General features: G+C 42.0%; 1 long non-coding RNA gene across 1 annotated transcript in view; it reads left to right on the top strand.

Moving 5' to 3' along the window:
* The first annotated feature begins 17,274 nt into the window (after positions 1-17,274).
* The window catches only part of LOC144466466 (uncharacterized), a 160,937-nt gene continuing 158,245 nt past the window's right edge, over positions 17,275-19,966 (top strand). Inside the window, exon 1 of the long non-coding RNA XR_013493084.1 lies at positions 17,275-17,635. This is a non-coding gene — a long non-coding RNA (uncharacterized LOC144466466). The remainder of the gene's footprint in view (positions 17,636-19,966) is intronic.

Here is a 19,966-nt window from a genome sequence, read left to right as displayed (position 1 = left end):
AACACATTTAGAAAACAAACTCTGATTGGCCGTTCTGGATCTAAAAACTCAGTTTTCCATCTCAGGGTTCATCAACTCATGTTCAGCGTGAGACTCAGAGTTTGTTAAACCTGCCTCCTGGAATAGACCCCAGGTTAGGGTTAGGAAATTATCAAAAATGTGGTTAATGGTAGTTGACTCACGTGATAAAATAAGTCAACATTGACGTTAACGAATGGGTTTACATTAGATTTGGTTTAAAGCCTGGTTCATCTCACAGAGTTGCTTAATGGTGGTGTATTTTTAGCCCTTAGCAGTCAGAATGCTAAAGCAATTGTGTAAGGATTGGACGCAGTGTTATTGTCTATTGATGCAAGCTGCAAAAGTTAGCTAGTCTGGCTAACTGCCTACTACCTATAATAGTAGGCTCACCAAGCAATAGGCTATGTCCAAGGACTATATCATAGGCTACACTTAGTTTAATTATTTTGCCAGGGACATGCCGCTTTAGCACAATGTCATCAAATATACATTTAATACTATTCTATTGGGTTTTTCAAGTGACTCATAAAGCTAATACTAGCTTAATTAGCTAGCTAGATACAGCCGATTAAAATATGCTAGCAACAGCTCTCATTTCAGCTGGCAAAAATGCTCTGTTGGAAATGAGAAACCTGAACTTCTATCAGAAACAAGTAAGTCATTCACTCTGCAAAGGTTACATACGCATACTGCATAGGCTACTAGGAGAGAGCAGGGTTGGTTGAGCCTATACGTTCTCAAACAGTTTGTAGGCGACTGCATGGCTTACAGTACACTAAATTAACAATTAAGTATGCCATTATCAGACTGTTGAGACTGAAGCATACAGCGCAATACATCTTCTCTGCATCACGACTGTATCAATCACGTTACCGGTACAGGTCGTCTTCACTGGTGTTTGTTGTAATTTGCTCTGTACAATAAAGCGATCCATCATCCCACTCATGGCTTTCCACTTTTAACTGTTATCATCCTTCACACTGGCTGCCAAAAATTCCCATGCACAAACAGCAATAAATCGGTTTCCCATGAAGGTTTTTTGAATTAAATTAAATTGCATTTTCTAGCTAGATTTTGCCTCCTTATTAGGAAACAGGTGCGCACAACATACTGATACAGTCAATTAAAAGTTAGTTCATAATATATTGCAATAACAATGTGTGCGGCACACCATTTGACAACCAGAACAGTCTGAAGAGATGCAATGCATTTTGGGCCGGTTGAGTTTGTCCAGTAAGCTTGTGTCGCATACTGTGCTAATGTTGTATACATCTGACATTTCTCACGTTCACAAAATCCACATACTGTGCAGTTGGAATGCACAACATACTCGCACTACACGTTTTACATTATACTTACTATAAACAATATTTTAGTGTTTTTAACAGATTTTTAACAGAACAGTTCTTGTCTGTGAATTGTGGGTGGTAAATAGAGCTTTGACATTTGTCATTAAACACTGTGGTCGTGTACGTGCAGTTAAAACTTTACAGTTCAGTCAGCGTGTCTCTGTCACACAGTTGCACTTGTTTGTGGGGTCTGGTACCCGTGATGAGAAATCTGGCCTTGCTGTGGACAGTCAACAAGAAAACTGTAATTTTCCGAGCCTCCCAACTGCTGCACAGATTGTAGGCCCGTGTACAAACATGCACAGTGAGATGGGTTTAATGCAGGATGCAGAGATTGCAGACGGCTCAAAGGGCAGGATGGGCAAATACACTCGTCAGATTGATCTTGAGATAGACTTGAAATAAACTGAAGCAACCAAAGAAGTCATGGCCGAAGATTCCTCGGTTTCTCCGTTTACCTTTCTGCTGATCTTGGCTTTTGTACAGATGGCTGATACTTGAAGCCAGACGTAAATAAAGTGACTTTAATGTAAGTGTGTGGAAAACCAGAGCATGGACACATTTCTTTCAGTTGAGAGTTTTTCTTTGAGGCTTGCTTTGCTCTTTGTAAAAAGGAGCATTGATTATATTTAACTCGCTGAATCTGCGCCATAGAGTGTTTTAGTAATCTAAGGTACACCTGCATTTACAGCTACACTCAAAGCTTTTCTCTTTGTGGGCTGAAAATCAATTACTAGTTTTCTGTATAAATACAGTCACTATGGCTTCAAGAGAGGAGAGAAAACATTGAAGAGGAGAGCGTCGCCTTGTTTTCATTAACTGTAAATTAAATGGCATTTCCCCTGCAGGCTGCAGCTTCAATCTGTCCTGATTTATTAGCTTTGGAAACAAACACTGGGAGCCGCGCAACAGATGACCAACCGATCCCCTGGGCTGGGTCCTTCATTTGAAGCGAGCAGTGGTAGTGGCGCAGCGCTGCTGTGTGTCCAATCCGTGCGGGTCTTATCTGTCAGAAGAATATTGACTGCATTACTCATTATCAGCTGAGAGTGTCTCTGCTTGTAAACTCACACTCAATGAAGTCAGCTATCAAAAGCAATACTCAGGAGGAGGTCTGGCCACAAGGAAATGATCCCGCTGCAATCATACATCTCTCTCTGTCTCTCTCTCTTGTCTTAAATTATCTGTCCGTCTCTCCCTCTGTAGCTTTATAGCTTTTTAATCAACTCTTCCCACCGCTGCTCGCTGCTCTTCTAGAGGCGGAAGGCGAGAGAAAACAAGATGAGAACATCAACTTCAGAGCGCTCAGAAACCAAGTTATCACTCCATTCCAATAAAAATGACTCTAAGGAAGAAAAATAATAAACACTCGAAGCAAGTCTATACATGTAATAAAGTTTAACAGCGAGAAATGCTTTTGTATTGATGAGTCAGGAGGTAATAGGCTGAACTCTGTGTTTTGAGAACAGACACTTCTCCTCCTGGAGGTGAAGATTGTCACCTGAGATAGTTCAACCAGGAGAGACAGAGGAATGAAGTAAAGATAATATTTAATACAGAATATGGGTGTAGAGATTAACAGATGATTTGTGCTGATTAAGATTTAACAGAAGTCTTGGATGTTTGGACACCAGAGGGAGATATTTTGTTATCGAGGGAAATCTGAGTGGCAGCAAGATAAATCCCCCCAATGGAGTCCAGACACTGGTGGTGGCTGCTGACTCTTAAGTGAGATTTATACTTATGGTTTCATTCGGTCTGTGTCGACGTAGGGCCTACACTGTAGCTTGACGTGCACCTCCCCAGAAATGTAACTACTCGTCGCGGCGACGCAGACCTCCTGTCTGTCTCTGTAAGCTGAAACCATTTCCCTCAGTGGAAACAAAGCTTTATTTTAATTTCACAGATAAGAAACAATAAATTGTGAAGACAATAAAGCCTCCACTAAAATAGCATTTTAAGTCTTGTGTGTGATTTATCCTGGCTTCATATGAGCAGAGGAAATCTCTGCTCGTCGCTAGGCTAATCTATACAATGTAAAATGCCATAGGCTTGTGCTAATAATGTTAGCATGTTGTATTTGTTTGGAAAACGTGTATCCACTTTATTTTCAAACACGGAAGTAAATAATGATCAACTTCCGTGTTTTTGTGCATGACTTCTGGTCAGTCACTTTCCCTTACCGGAGCTAACGGTGCAAGCTAATTTTTCAATTTTCAATTTTCAATTGTTTATGTTAGTCAATCAGTTAGTTAGTTAGTTAGTCTGTGTATTTTATATAGATAACTGTGCCCACGTTTCCATTATCCAGTAAAAATAATTGAGTCGATTATTAAGCCATAGTGATGCGCGGATCGGCACTGATAGCACCCGAATCAGCATGTACGCATCAACCATCCAGCTGTTACAACATGATTGAGCTAGCAAAGCAGTTTTGTGTTGCTATGTGTGGTATTTATTCAGTTTTGGGAAATCACGATGTCTAGAAAGCATCAGTGGCTGCAGCTGACAGGGACAGCTAACCCTAGCAGCAAAGCTAACATCAGGACGTCATCTGTTAAAAGCCTCCCGTTGTCGGATACGACATGAAACTACTCCAGTTAGCTCAATCATGTTGTAACTAAGACATCTGCTGGAATGTTTTTTTTTCACAGACCGTTTATTGAGTTATTACAGACACGGCTAATGGCTAACAGCTAACAGCTAACGGTTAGCCCAGCTAACCTCCGTGTTTCCGTGAAAAATAAGGTGAATAAGACAGTTGTTTTGTCAGTGAACCTTGTGAGCTGTAATGGAGCTGAATTTTGTAACGTTACCTTTGTTACATGTTGCTGTTGTCCCTGGCTTCATATGAGCAGAGCAAATCTCTGCTGGTCACTAGGCTAATTTATACAATGTAAAATGCCATAGGCTTGTGCTAATAACGTTAGCATGTTGTATTTGTGAGGGAAATGTGTCCAGATAAAGACAAGTGTTTGTCTGTGAATGCTGCGAGTTATAGTGAAGCTGATTTGTGTACTTGTAATTAAAAATGAGGATTTTCAGCCATGTTCAATGTGTGTTTAATGTGTGTTTTGAATTAACTAAACTTTACAGCACTTCTCAGAAACCTCCGCTGCCAACTAGTGTTTTAGAGGTGTAACTGCAGAGTGACACAGACACAATGGTGTAGGCTCTGTATAGAGCTGATGCACAAGTATAAATCCGCCTTAAGGCGACAGCCAGCAGTCAGTTAGCTTAGCTTAGCATTAACAGTGGTGATGGAGAAAATTTGCTAACGTGGTCCTGTTCACAGGTAACAAAAGTTTCCTATCATCACCCCTAAAGCTCACAAATTAAGGCAGTATTTTCTTCTGTTATCACTGGAACAAGCCTGGTTAGCTATTCTCTATTCTGTATTTCAAGTCTTCATGCTAAGCTAAGCAGCTGCTGGCTGTGGCCTTATAATAACCGTGCAAACGTGAGAGTGGTATCAGCCTCCTCATTTGAATCTACAAGTGATTAAGCCCCAAAATGTCAAACAATGCCCTCTCTATCACACTGCTTCATTGTATGTGCTGCTGTTGGTAGTTACCAAAAACTTTCTGTCTAGCCTCCGTGGGATTAAAATCAGAGTACTTTACAAATTCAGCACTGTATCGTAAACTTTCCTCTGCCTTTCAAAAGTCTTTCCTCAAAACCCTTTGTTCAGTGTTTGATAAAGACACGGCAAATTTAGAATCTGATCCTTAATGAGATGTAATACATCTGTTGTCTGTATTTGTAACCTGATTTCCCTACAGAAATCATCGAACATTTATCTTGTCTCGTCTTTTACCTGTTGAACTAAATAAACAGTCAAAGTCTGGGAAGTGTGCCATGAAGCGCTCTCAGGAATTTCAAACATAAAAACAGGGTAAAGTTTTTCTTTCATCCAGTTTGTTCTCTGTCTCATGACTATGCCTATCTAGTGCCTTTGTTTACACTGAGAAAGTATGATTTATTTGTTCTGCATATCCACCAAGGCATCGTCGACTTTGTGAGAAAGAACAAAGAAATGGCTTGAGATACACACAAATAAAAAAGGGGGGAAAACAGTAATTACTTTGCCTGTCAAATGAGTCTTAAAATATTGTTTTATTGTCCCGAAGTCTGAACTTCAAAGAACTATCAGATTCCAGTGACTCTGTGCTACGTGATGTAAAGTCTCCATGAATAGCATCCTCCAAATGTCACTGAGGAGGGTGAGGAGAGACATACATACAAAGCTGCAGAGAGCATCAAAAGAGAAGAGCAGCACTTGAATGATAAAGCCGTCTATTGTTGCAATCTGAGCTACAATACAGGCCGTCACAATGCTTCCTCATGACTAAACCAAACAACCAAAGGAGAGGGAGAGTGTGGGGATGATAAGCAGGAACATCCCTCAAAAGCCCTTACTTCATCCCTCCCACGGCAAAAAAATGGGGAAGAGTTTGGAAATGTTCCTATCTTCATCTACTAACGGAGATGCTGCACGACAACCTGACCTGAACTCATAGCAAGGTCATATAACATGACATGATACTAGATCTGCCCCCGACTAAGAATTTTCCTAGTCGACCAACAGTCGTCATCAGGGTCCATCAGTGGACTAGTCTCCTGCATGTATCTGATATGAATGTAATGATTAAATGATATATTTTGGTGGTTTGAGTTGAAGGTGTGAGAAAGAATAGTATCAGTAACATTGTTAACACTGTGCTACATTACAGAGAAATACAAACCGTACTAATGAACCTTCATTAATATAGGCCTATATTTTATCTCCAAGTGCACGTCACACACTGAGCGAGCCGCCTGTTAATGACGCTGTGGGCTAATGGGCATGTAGCTACTTCCATGTTTCAGATGATACGTCATGTTTGTAGTCGACCAATGAAGATGAGTTTACATATCACCTTGGGTTCGTCCTTCACCTTCTCAAAATGATCCCACACTTTGGATTTCCTGCCCGACTGAACTAATGACAAAGGATAAATCTGGACCCTGTGGTTGGACCAGTTTGGAACCAGTGGTCAAATGGACTATAACTATTTTGTGTGCGGTTGAGTCCACAACTGAAACGACTGCTGTCTTGTTTTTGGCCATAGGGAGAGTGTGTAGGGGGTGGTTTGGGAAAGGCCCTTAGTGTCATCATGTGTAGTGTAAAGGCTCATTTATGCTCAACGTTAAATACGGATACGGACGGAGCCTTCTGTCCGTGCTCTGCGTTCATTTCGTCCGTATTTTTGCACGTTTCCATAAAGCTAATGAATACAGGCCAAACGGAGCAGTACCACCGGAAACCGTGGGGGAAGTGTTGCTGTCACTACCCGATACGCAGCTCTAGTGAGACACGAAGAAGAAATAACAATTCAGTTTCTCTCATCGGCAGTACTAGAGAAAATAATTCTCCGTCCTCCAGTCGCGATGTATTTAACGGCCTCACCGACCACCGCCTCCTACAACGCTGCCTCTATTTTTGTCTTTTATGCAAGAGGTACATTATCAATATCTCCTCCACAGTCGCCATGTTTGTTTTTGAGTTTGTTGTTGTCATAAACTTTTGATTCTGGGCTGCCCCCTGGTGGATATATTGGTTAACATCCACGCCAACGTAAAGGACGCATGGAAGTATGTGGGCAGTGACGGTAACATCGTTTGAAACGGACGTATACATTTTCGTACGTAAAGGGAGCATAAATGGGCATTTAGTGCCCCAGGCCTGACTCCTCCCCCAATCATTTCCCTAATCAGGGCCAGATTATTTGAGGCCCTTGTTGGCCCAGGCCTGGTTGTGTTTGGTGCTCCAGGTAAAACCTAACATGGACGAGTCAGCCCTCCTCTTACACTGCATTCCTCATTTACTGCCTTCTGTTTGGCTCCGTGTTGGCTGAGCATAATGTCTGTTGTCCTGCCTACCTTTCTGATCCCTTGTGTTAATGTCCTGTACCAGAGGTGGAGAGTAGGGTCACAGCATCATTTTAGTATGCAGCACATGGAGCCCTGTTCATTTCTGTTTTCCCTCTGTAGGTTCACCTGCTGCTGTTTCACTGCTCCTGTTCTGCAGTGGAGCATAACCTCCCATATTGTTGGGAGGTTGGACACCCGCGGTGAGGTCCCTACACTTTATGCATGTGAGTAAGAGCCTCGGGACAGGAATGTAGATTGCACCATTTTGCTGCGAGTATTGCTGTGATGCACCTGAGGTGAGGAGGCGGTGGCACCCCTGGGTGCTGCTCAGTGTAGTCTGCCTCTCCACAAGTGGCCTCCGCTCCCTTTCCCCAGTTTTGCTTAGTTTAGCTTTTGTTGGACTGACAGATATACTAACAACAATACTTTGCTCCACTTGTGGTTTTAGATTCTGCATTAAGGCATTTTTTACCTCATTGTAGTGAAATAGTATTTCTATTCCCCTTGGTGGCATCAGTATTCCTTTATTATTAAAGTATACCTCTATTGATATTGACTTTCCTCCCATCAGCTCCAGTCCCTGTCTCTCTGGATTTTTGATTACCTCACTAAAACATTTGGTTCATTGTGAAACATGTCTCTGTCTTGTGTTAGTAACCAGTCTGTGTGCTTTATCCCACATTTTCAGCACAATTTTGGCTCTTGAGACAGAATTTCCTGGGGTGCAACTGTCGCTGGTGGCATTGTTGATCTTGTTCCCATTCTTTTCTTATTGCCCTTGCCACATCATCACATCCTACTTTAAGGAGCCTAAGACCTTATTCCTGTTTGAGAAACCTGGATATAGGCTATGTAGAATAATCCTTCAGGAACCAGTACCGTGAAATTGAGAGACCTTAGCCTGGTGTCTGAACATTCCTTGGTGGTTAGATAGTGGTGAAGTGGTAGTTGATGAGGTGGTTGTACTACTAGATGGGTCGGTTACCGTGGAGGAAGTAGATATACTCTCCTTTATATGCCACTGGCTGTTTGGCTGATAGGTGGGTATACAGTTAAAGGGATAGTGCACTCAAAACTGAAAATTCAGCCATTATCAACTCACCCATATGCCGAGGGAGGCTCAGGTGAAGTTTTAGAGTCCTCACATCACTTGCAGAGATCCAAGGGGAGAGGAGGTAGCAACACAACTCCACCTAATGGAGGCTGACGGCGCCCCAGATTCAAACGTCCAAAAACACATCATTGAAACCACAAAATATCTCCATACTGCTCGTCCGTAGTGATCCAAGTGTCCTGAAGCCCCGACATAAAAAGTTGTTTGGAAAAACGTCATTTGAACTCTGTTTTTAGCCTCATTGTAGCCTGTAGCTCTAACTGCCTCTCTGTGGACCGTGCTCACGTGTGTGCTTGCATGAGAGCGTGAGACATGGGCACCGCTGGTCTCATGCGCAAGCGCACACACGTGAACACAGAGAGGCAGTTAGAGCTACATTTATTTATTTTTTATTTAACCTTTATTTAACCAGGCAAGTCATTAAGAACAAATTATTATTTACAATGGTGGCCTGGCAAAAGGCAAGAGCCTCTTGAGGAGAAGGGGACAGGGATTAGACTACAGGCTACAATGAGGCTAAAAACAGAGTTCAAATGTGGTTTTTCCAAACAACTTTTTATGTCGGGGCTTCAGGACACTTGGATCACTACGGACGAGCAGTATGGAGATATTTTGTGGTTTCAATTATGTGTTTTTGGACGTTTGAATCTGGGGCGCCGTCAGCCTCCATTAGGTGGAGTTGTGTTGCTACCTCCTCTCCCCTTGGATCTCCACAAGTGAGGATTCTGAAACTTCACCTGAGCCTCCCTCGGCATATGGGTGAGTAGATAATGGCTGAATTTTCAGTTTTGGCTGCACTATCCCTTTAATGGCCAGAAAAAGGGTGGGTATACCTGCGTGTACCCTCCACTACACCGTTGGGCACAGAACATGGTGGCTCAGCTGCAGGGAGGCGATCCAAAACCGGATGCTGTTATAGTATTAACAGGGAATAACCATAAATGAATAGCCAGGTTTTTAATGCTCCGTGTAAACATCCTATCCCGCATAACATAAGACTCAAAACCAAGATAGTGGCGCACATGCAAACATACTCATATTGGTGTGTTATATGGTGCAAGGGGCAAATGAAAACACTGCTGAATAATTTCGATGACCTGAGGGCTGTACCTTGAAGCAAGTTTAACAGAGCCTAGTCTCGCCACCAGACAATCAGAGATCTCCGCCTTCTGATAGTCTGGGGACACGCCTTTCTAAAGTGTGTTTAACACACTGGAGAAAACGGCCGGCAACAAAGCAACGCCTCTTGCATTTTTGAAAAGGACATGCCCTCCCGGAAATGTGCGCTCCCCCTTTTCTCGTCTGCAAGGAAACAAACACACAGAGAGCTTGAAAATGGATGCCCAGAGATTTAACTCCGTTTTATCAAACGTGTGCTCAGTCCACAAGATTGTGGAAATGAAGGACTTACAGCGACTTTGTTTAAAACTTTTAACGCAGTCGGACTATGTTTACGAGTTCAGCGAGCCACCGAAGGACCGCCCTGCGGATTTACTATTGGTTCTGCAACATAGGGAGTTTTTTTAAACTCTTGTAACTTGTATCCACCCATCTAAACACAAAATCAGGGAGAAAGACATCAGTCTTTAGTTAAGCAAAGTGTCTAAACAGAGCCAGGCTCTCTTTGCCTGAGCTGGCTCAAGAAACCCAGAAGCCTCAGTCAGAGTTAACAGGTACCATGGAGGCTGATATCAAGTTGCTCTATTAACCTGGGCTTTCTTCTTCAGAGTCTGTACACCTTCACATAAAATGATTCAAATGATTTTACACAATAAATTGCTCTCCACAATCTTTGTCTATTTTCTGGTATTTGGGGATCAAATTTACTTTGTAGGATGTGCTTTCTATGATTGCGTATAATCTTTTCCTCTGATCATATTGCTCAGAGTCTTGTCGTCTTTTCTGTGCAACTGTGTGTCCCTCAGCTTAGGAGAACTTAACCCTTAAGTGTCATACTGAAGGAGAAAACGTGTGTGTTTTGTGCAACCGGTCCCTGTATCTCTCATATTGTATGCTGACTATAGGGTGATGCTACTCAGAGGAGCTGTGAAAGGAGCTTTTTAGTTGATTTCAAGCCAAAACTTGGAACTGAAACTGTTTCTGACCGACTTAGGTCTGCAGCATGAGTTATTATGGCAATCTAACCAGGTTAAAGGAGATCCGCCTTTGTAGGATGGAAAACTCTTTAAACTCAACATAACTCACTAACCCACTACTCTTGCTTCATGGTACAGCCCTCAGATAGTTCAGTGGTTGGTTCTTCTGCTTGACTCAAAAGTGTCCGCTGCGGCTTTTACATCTTTGCTGGGGTGTCCTCACACAGTACCATTATACAATTGTACATTAATTTATTTCACCTATTGAAGCAATTCAGGGTGCTTATTAAAAATCTCCCACTCAATCAAACACAATGATATTTGAAATAATTAACCTGCTCTCACTGCAGGAGAGGTGTGTTTCAAATGCTAGATTTTGGTGCATGATTGAAGCCCAAACATATGATAATTGCAGGTTTCTATACAAGCTGTGTTACATACATATGATAATTATCCTTTTCCAATTACCTTAAAGGTGGATAAGTATGGGTACTTACGAAGACGACCATCAGTTAAGAATGATGAGTGCAATTACCATTATGCATGATGCTGTTGTGCACTGTGAGTCTGTACAATTCAAATACTCACAACAACATTCTTTTAAAATTGTTGAGCATTTAGGGAGCTGGTTCAAAGACAGATTTAATGGCATGTACTCAGTGTGAAAGCATACAGTAAACAATGGGCCAAACATGCACCGTAAGCTCATACTGTGCAGTAGTTCTCAGGGACATAGCCACAGAATTTAAACTATACAACAAGCTAAATGCGACTTTGCACCTCTTTCCAAAAGTTGGTTGCTGCATGAAAACTATTTGACACATTGGCCCCTGAAACCCACTTGAGCCCACTTCTCTGACAGACATTTAGAAAACACAGTTCATCAACCTCTCAGAGGAGAGTTTGGCTCCAAATTCAAGAGGCACTTGAATATTCAGCCCTCCTCAGCTTGTCCAGTCGGTAGAAATGGACTGACATTAGCACCTTCTCCCTCCTGCCCAACTGTCTCGACTCCAGCTGTGAAGCACTTAAAGATGCGATGAAGCCATTTGTTTAATGTAGATTGCCGACAGCTGGAAACACTTTTAATGGAGGGAATAATGTCGGTCCAGCCTTTCACTGCTGAGGACCAGAGAGGAGGATTAAAACTTGGAATCTGAATAGAAAAATACTTGGAAAATGTAAATGTTGCACGATTCTAATCAACTGGTCTCACAACAATCAGTGATGAACAGTCATTAGCATACATTTGTCTCTTGTATCATGTGTCCATTTAATGTTTCGCGATAAGTTGGTTAGACGTCTGCGTATTGTGTCTGCAGTTAGTTTGATTCTTTAATGTCACCTGTAATCAACACACTGTAGACTTCCAATAACTTGCAGTCATATGCATTTGTGTCTTCATAAACTTAAGATATATATCAATTTAAATTAACTAAGGATCAGTATTTTGGTGAGCCATTTTCTACTTCTGTACTGAACTACTAACTTGAGGTACTGTGTCACTAAATTTGTGTATATGGTTGAAATTGATGTAGGATTTTGTTTGCTGTAAGGGCTCTTGCTGTAAGGGATGCTTTGTGTTTATCGTACTTAAGTAAATGTAACGTAACCCTTTTGCTGTTGTCCTCGAGTTTATATTGTTGTAATTGATGGAGGATTTTGTTTTTGTCAGAGTTGTCAGGAATGAATGGAGATCGCCTCCAAAGATATCCACGGTCTGGGCCTCTTCACATCAACACATTGCAGATGTAGTGGTGTGTTGTTGTTGCGCCATATTATGAACAAGGCAGGGAAGCGCAAACTTTTATTTTGAAGGGTAGCATTTTTGCTGTCAGGTTTTTCTTTATTCCTGGAGTCTTGTTGATATGCTGGGAGAAAATTGTATTATTATAAATGTTTTAAACACATATATGTTAGGGAAAAGGTCTGATTATTACCGGAAGTATATTGAGTATTTTATTTTCTAAAACTGCACTTACCACGTTTCGCTGGGTTTTACTTCCTCTTTGCTCCGTGACTTTTCCCAGAAAGGTAAGCATTTCTGCTGCTCTTCGTATTTTCATGGTTTTTGTTGTAAAAGTTAATTTAAGTTACTCAAAAATACTTGTAAAGCTGGTGTAGTCACAGTGTTATGTTGTTTCTTTTCATGCATAAACTTGATAATTAGAGGAGAAGTTGTCGCAGTCTGTGTGTGCTGCAGGGCTGCTACGTAGCTTGTCACGCTAGAGCGTATTGTTGAGACTGGTTGTTAACAGGAGACTAGACTCACGTCAGTCTCTTTAGATGCTTTGCTTAACTAAAGACTGATGACTTTCTCCCTGATTTTGTGTTTAGATGGGTGGATACAATTTCAGAGTTTAAAAAAACTCCCTACGTTGCAGAAACAATAGTAAATCTGCAGGGCGGTCCTTCGGTGGCTCGCTGAACTCTTGTGCTTGTAAACATAGTCCCACTAGAAACACGTGTAGCGGTGCAAAATGGCTCAGCCGTGCTCGCAGAAAACTCCGTCAAAGTTAGTGGATGTTTGTCGCGTTTGCAGCGACACATTCTCGCCAACTAAAAGAAACAAACATAATCTTTTACAAGGCCATGACTCATCCGTCCGGCCGGACTATAGAGGGAATCGCCTTGTTGTTTACAAATACTTCCAGGTAGAAAACCAGCAGAGCTTTTAGCTATATATATATATATATAGCCTATATATTACATTTTTCACATCACTGTATTACCATTTAGACTAATCCGATGTTTGTAAAGTCTATAAACACAATGATTGAACAAACATTACTATTTCTGTGTGCACGTTTAGCTGGGCTAACCGTTAGCCCGTTAACTCATTAAATGGTCCGTGAAAAAAATATCTTGTCCAGTGGATATCTTAGTTACAACATGATTGAGCTAGCAAAGCAGTTTTGTGTTGCTATGTGTGGTATTTATTCAGTTTTGGGAAATCATGATGTCTAGAAAGCATCAGTAGCTGCAGCTGACAGGGACAGCTAACACTAGCAGCAAAGCTAACATCAGGACGTCATCTGTTAAAAGCCTTCTGTTGTCGGATACGACATGAAACTACTCCAGTGTTAAACACACTTTAGAAAGGAGTGTCCCCAGACTATCAGAAGCCGGAGATCTCTGATTGTCTGGTGGCGAGACTAACAGGAGACATGTAGTGACTTTCCTCATGGTGTTACAGAGCACTGAGAGCATTAATGAGAAAACCTGTGAACACCTGTGAATGTTTCTTCTCCATAATGCAGGTGAATAAATCGTGTTGAGACCATTCTGGAGTGTGTCTTTGTCTACATAACGCAACGCAGAATTAGACCCACTACACAGACAACACTAGAGTCCACCAGTACATTTGTACAAGCAGTGCATGAGAACAGCCCCAAAAAAAAAGCAATTGGTTGCTAAAAACACCAAATTTGGTGCCTAAAAAGTTGCTGGAAGAACAGTAGGTTGCCAAAACACAACCAATTTTGTTGTTTGTTGGTCTCAAACACAGTGGTCACGCCATCCACCGTCCCCTCCACCTCCAGATTAGTCAGCTCATAAACTATGTCACTGCGCATAAATGTAACGTGTATTGTTTGTAGTGCCAATGCCAACATTCTGTGCTGGCGACTGGTCTGAGATATGAGGGGCTCATTCTAAGGTAACAAAAACATGACGATTCTTAGTTTCAGGTGATTATACACTAATTAAATTATTAATATTTTAATTGATTTCCGCTAATAGATCCTCCTATATCCTACACACTGGAGCTTTAAGTTGTGATTTGAATACAGGATTTGGAGTATTCCTTGGAGTATTTTCACAGTATGGTATTAGTGCTTTTACTCACGTAAAGGATCTGAGTGCTTCTTTTACCGCCCTGGCCTTTAAAAAGACGGACAAAAGTAAACACCTTTAGAGTCTGGATCCTGATCTAACATTAGGCCTGCGTTTCCACTCTCAGATGGTGGAGCTAGGTGGGGCACGGAGGTAAATTGATGCCAGATTTGATGAAAAAGTCCTCTATTGCTCAGGGGGATCAATCCAGTGTCGCTGTTTGAAGATATAGCAACACTGTTTAGCATTCAAAAAGCAGCTCCCTCTGAGAGAACAGAGGAGTGCAAATAAGAGAACGGTTCATTTCTATGCCCCCATGGTAACACAAATGCACCCTATCAAAAAAACATAGCAGACAAAGGCACAGCGAGAGGGGCCTGGGGCGTCAATACCTGTCCCTAAACCTGAACCAAGAGAATGCTGTCTGCCTGTCTAATTGGCAATCAATCTACACACACAGAAATCTTGAAAATCGAAGACTTTCCTTTCCCTCTTTTCCTCGCTCCTCCGTGTGATTGCATTTGGAAAATAGTGGTTCTGCAAAAGCAACGAGGACGTTAGCAAAACGGACTCATGCTAAATAACTAGCGTCACATTGTTTTGACAGAAACAAGTCGATATAACATGTTCCTCTCAGCTATTAGCGTCAAAACACTCACATAGGTTGTCAAATGCTCATGTGACATGTTGCATTCATGTGATGCCACAAGGAATCAGGCACAGGGAGTTTAAATTTCAACTACATACTTTACTCCAAAGTGTATTTCCCATCAGGGAACCATGATGAAACGTGAGATAAACACACAACTTAAATTTCATGACCTCGCCGCCACATGCAACCCCTCCATTCCCAGCTTTAAAGGAGGAATGCTAAGCCTCTATCACCCCTCGCTGGATGTATTGTAGGCGAGCTTAGTGGAGCCACACACCTGGAGTGGAGTGAAGGACCCCAGCAGCAGAGCTTAGGAGCAGCACGCCACCTCTGCTCCAAAGCTTGGACGCTGCTGATGCTAATGGGGCAGCCCCGCAGTCCGCCACCTGTATAATCTCCTCTAATACTCTCATCACCAGCGGCTGTTTACTTTTCCATTTACCTGAGTTATTCCTCCACACATCCAACTGGTGAGAAGCTTCTCTCTGCAGCCACTTGTAGAGGCGAGAAATTCCAGCTACCGACACCAGAGACGAAGTTATTGTACTTTATAGGAGGGGAGGATACACTTAGAGACATCCGTACATGATTATGCATTTCTGGGAGTGTTTGTGTGCCTGTCAGCGTTGCCAGGTGCCAAAAGATTTGTATTGTATTTTTCAAATCCAGACTGGGGCAGAAAAACAAGAGCAGATTTTTTTTTTATGAAAACTTTTCTTATGATTCTGAAATGCTGTTTTTGTTAATTCAGAAAAAAACAGTAATACTTTTTTCCCCCAACAGAATGCATTATGTTTCTGCAGTTTTCTCACTGCTCTCATAATGTTGTTTTTCACCCAAGGTGGGTAAATGTTTTAGCTCTAAAAACTTACAGTACGCTACCTGCCCAGCATCAAATGGCAGACATTTCTGCATCAATCAGTGCCATACCTACGACCTAGGATCTGCGTTGACATAGAGCCTACGCCAAAGCCCGAAGTGCACCTCCCCAGAAATGTAACTACATGTTGCGGCGATGCAGACCTCCTGTCTGTCTCTGTAAGCTGAAACCATTTCCCTCAGTGGAAACAAAGCTTTTATTTACTTTATTTCACAGATAAGAAACAATAAATCATGAAGACAATAAAGCCTCCACTAAAATAGCATTTTAAGTCTTGTGTGTGATTTATCCTGGCTTCATATGAGCAGAGGAAATCTCCGCTCGTCACCAAGCTAATTTATACAATGTAAAATGCCATAGGCTTGTGCTAATAACGTTAGCATGTTGTATTTGTGGGGAAAATGTGTCCAGATAAAGACAAGCGTTTGTCTGTGAATGCTGCGAGTTATAGTGAAGCTGATTTGTGTTTGAAACTGTCTCTATTAAGCCATGTTTAATGTGTGTTTAGTGTGTGTTTAATGTGTGTTCAATGTGTGTTTAATGTGTGTTTTGAATCAGCTTTTCTTTACAGCACTTCACAGAAACTCCACTGCCAACTAGTGTTTCGGAGGTGTAACTGCAGAGTGACACAGACACACCACCACACAAGTAAAAGTGTTCACAATGGCGTAGGCCGTATGCATAGGCCATGTGTGTATAGGCTCTGCGTAGAGCTGACGCACATGTATAAATCCACCTTTAACTGCTAAACAGAGTGGAGCATTCAGCAGCTAAAGAGCTGAATCTTCCCTCAGAAGGTGGTGGAGACCAAAATGGAGCTAAAGGGGAGAGTAATTAATGGGCAGACATTCACCAATTGGTCAGGGACACAAATCCTAATGAACGCTAATGTCCCGCCATATTTCCTCAATGTGTAAATAAACAACAGAGTAGCCTATAGTCAGTTTTTTATTGGCAGCTCAGTTATGCCGCCCCCTAGGGGCCAGAAACTTTTCAAAATAGTTTTGAGATACTGAACATAAATTCGACCGAACACACAGCTGTTCCTGATTATTGATGCTCAAAGTTTTTGGCTGTAATAATCAGTCAGACCTTGAAAAGCCTTTGGAGTATTACAGATCACCCGAAATGATCACAGATCGAAAAGAAAGGTGTATTGTCCGAGGAAAGGAAACATCTGTGGTGGACCAAACTGAAACAGGATTTCCAAGGTAAGGATTCTGAGAACATTCAAGTTTGTTCAGTTTTTGTCAGGTAGGTTAAATATGAATAACAGTAAGTCTCCACTAATGTATGGTGAAAACAGAGCTCAAGTCCTTTATCAGACAAAATGCCATATGATTGTTGCTTCTCAAATTTGAGGATCGGCAGCTTTATAGCACTGTAAACTGAACATACTCAGGTTTTGAAATCCTGTGCAGATAAAACCAGGTGTTTATAGACGTCTTTGGGCTTTGGGAAAATATGTTGATCATTTTCCATCATTTTTGACACCTGGTCTGATTCATTTTAAAACAAAATCAACAGATTAATTATTAAAAAACACAATTATTTGCAGCCCTAGTTTAAAGTTATAATAAATGACAGTATCTGCATGTGTGTAGTTTTTGTGCCTAAATGTTGTTTCCTGTTTTCTGGTCTATAGGAGCCAGGAGAATGATCTGAAGTATGAAATGAGCCACATACTGTTTATTGCCAAATGGGCAGACCAGGAGCTGTTCCCCGCTCCAAGGTCCACTGTTATTGCGGCCTGTTGTTTAACAGTCAATAGAGCAGGTAAGTAGCAGTGACTTGATGTTGTGGCACATCTACGCACAGTCCCAGCTGAGCCACACAACGCCCAGTATCCTCTACAGACTCCTGCCTGTATGTGCGGCACACTCTTATGGCAATTACCCAGATAAAAATGTGCTCACAACTGAGCTGAAAGGATTACTTTCTATAATAACTCAAGGCTTGGCTGTCGACACATCCTCCTGCAGAGTCCAAGAAAATCCTGTAATTGAGCCAAGGAGACAAAATGGTTTGTCCCTAACATATCTGTTGGAAAACTTAACACAGTAATGAGACGATGCTTGTCGCCTTTCACTAGCGAGCTCACATGTGGGGCTGTTTTTTTTTAAATAGACCTGTCTTCAGAGAGATCAAGGAGTGTGGGTAGCTGGGAAACACAACAAGGAAGGATTTTAATGCTGCAACTATAAGCGCCTTTTGTATGACTGGGGAAAAAAGAGCATATTCCTGTGTTTACACGTTGTTTTGTGTTATCAGCCAACGTCTGGGCCGATCTATCTGAGGTATGAGTCACCCAAACACAGAACAACTTGATCAAAATTGTTTGGTGTTTCACTCAAGAAAAACCTCCACCGCTCTGTGTTTCCACACCTCTGCCAACCCTGTTGTTGGGCAAGCTTTCAAACTGCTGCTGGAGAATCAGTGTGAGAGAAGCATTGAGAGAGAATTGCCTCCTCCCTGGCCGAATTGGTTTTCTCTCATCTTCATCAAAGAAGTAACATGTTCGGCTTCTGCAGCAATCCACTGCACATAAAAAAAGCCTGCTAGCTCAAGGTATACCAGCATTTGGACAAAGGGTTAAGTCGTTAGAGCAGGATCACCGTCTGCTGCAGTCTGTTCTGATGGCTGGTAGGTTGGAGGGTCAGCGCCTGCCTGCAGAAGACAACAATATACAGCGTAAATGAGCCTTAACGCTGCTTTTTGAGCCATGCAAAGCTTATAAAATACTGGAATTGAGCTGTATTCGGCTCGGTAGCAAGAAAACGAATGCTTGATTAACTGTGAAATAAAAAAAATCAGCAGCCACAACTACATGATTCTGGCAGAAGAAGAAGAAAACCGTGGGAAAAAAGAAGTCAAACAATGTAATGTACATTATGAGTAATACGCCTCGCAGGCTGACCCAGGATAAACCCCTGTTTGAGGGCGATGAGCGGCTCAACAATCAATATCTAACAGAGCTCTGCAGATCAGCTTTAAAGGGGGTTCTCTGATAGAAAAATGTGAACATGGTTTTCTTTAACAAAGATATTGTATGTTTACTTAAGGATGATTACAGGATCCTCGCTGCAACTTGTGGCCCTGACAAGAATAAATCTGGCTGAACTCTTCATCACCATTGTTTTTGGAATATTAGATGAGCGTTGAAACCCTCATTCTCAGTCCGACCTCGTCACATATCGATGTTTGGTCGATTTGATACGACATACATGGTACCCTGGGTGTTGATGTTCTGGGACGCCGTGTCAAGTTCTGCCTGTTACATGCGTTGTCTTCTTTCAAAATAAATGCTCAATGCTCCCCTTCAGTGCTCACCAGTGAAAGTGAAAGCCAACCCTGGATTCACTCTTGTTTTGGAATGAGCTGTCCACACTTTTTTGTGGCTTCCTTCTTGGATGCGTGCTGTTTATTTATGGTCGTCCCAACCTCACCATATCTTTATTTTATCATCAAGCTGCAACCTCCGGGGCTGAAAAATGAAGCCAACCTGAAAGTGCCAAAACCTGCAGTTCCCATCAAATTCTCATTCCAACCTCATCACATATTGACGTTTGGTCATGGACTTTCCACATCCAAGTCACTGTTTGTTGGACCCATCCATTATCCCTCCCACTCACCCTTTGCTATCTTAAATTTCGTTCTCGTCAAGCAGCGTTTCCCCCTGACATCGCCAGCTGCCTTTAAACTATAACAGCTACCGGCCGTGTATCATGCCGATGTTAAAGGACAGCTTTTTCATTGGTGTCTGATGCCAGAAGTCACTGCCCAAGCGCTGATGACCCATCCACTATCCCTCCCACCCACCCTTCGCCACCTTAAAGGGGAAGTTTCGTTTTTTACAACCTGGACCTTATTTCTGGCATTAAATATGGTTGTTTACTCACCCAGATAAGTTTGGTGTCATTTGGAGTCCTTCAGAAGATATTTAGATCCGCGAGAGCCGCGTATATCCATATAGTGGGAATGATCGGGGGACCGGCAATGAGGCTCTAAATAACACATTACCTGCCGCGATAATCATTTCACCAATATGTTTTTATGAATAGCTAGACTTGAGGCAATTCGTAAAGACAATCCTCTTTACCACCGAAA

The sequence above is a fragment of the Epinephelus lanceolatus genome, chromosome 13 (genome assembly GCF_041903045.1).
Source record: "Epinephelus lanceolatus isolate andai-2023 chromosome 13, ASM4190304v1, whole genome shotgun sequence".
NCBI classification, from domain to species: Eukaryota; Metazoa; Chordata; class Actinopteri; order Perciformes; family Serranidae; genus Epinephelus; species Epinephelus lanceolatus.
This window is presented reverse-complemented; position numbering and strand designations above follow the sequence as displayed.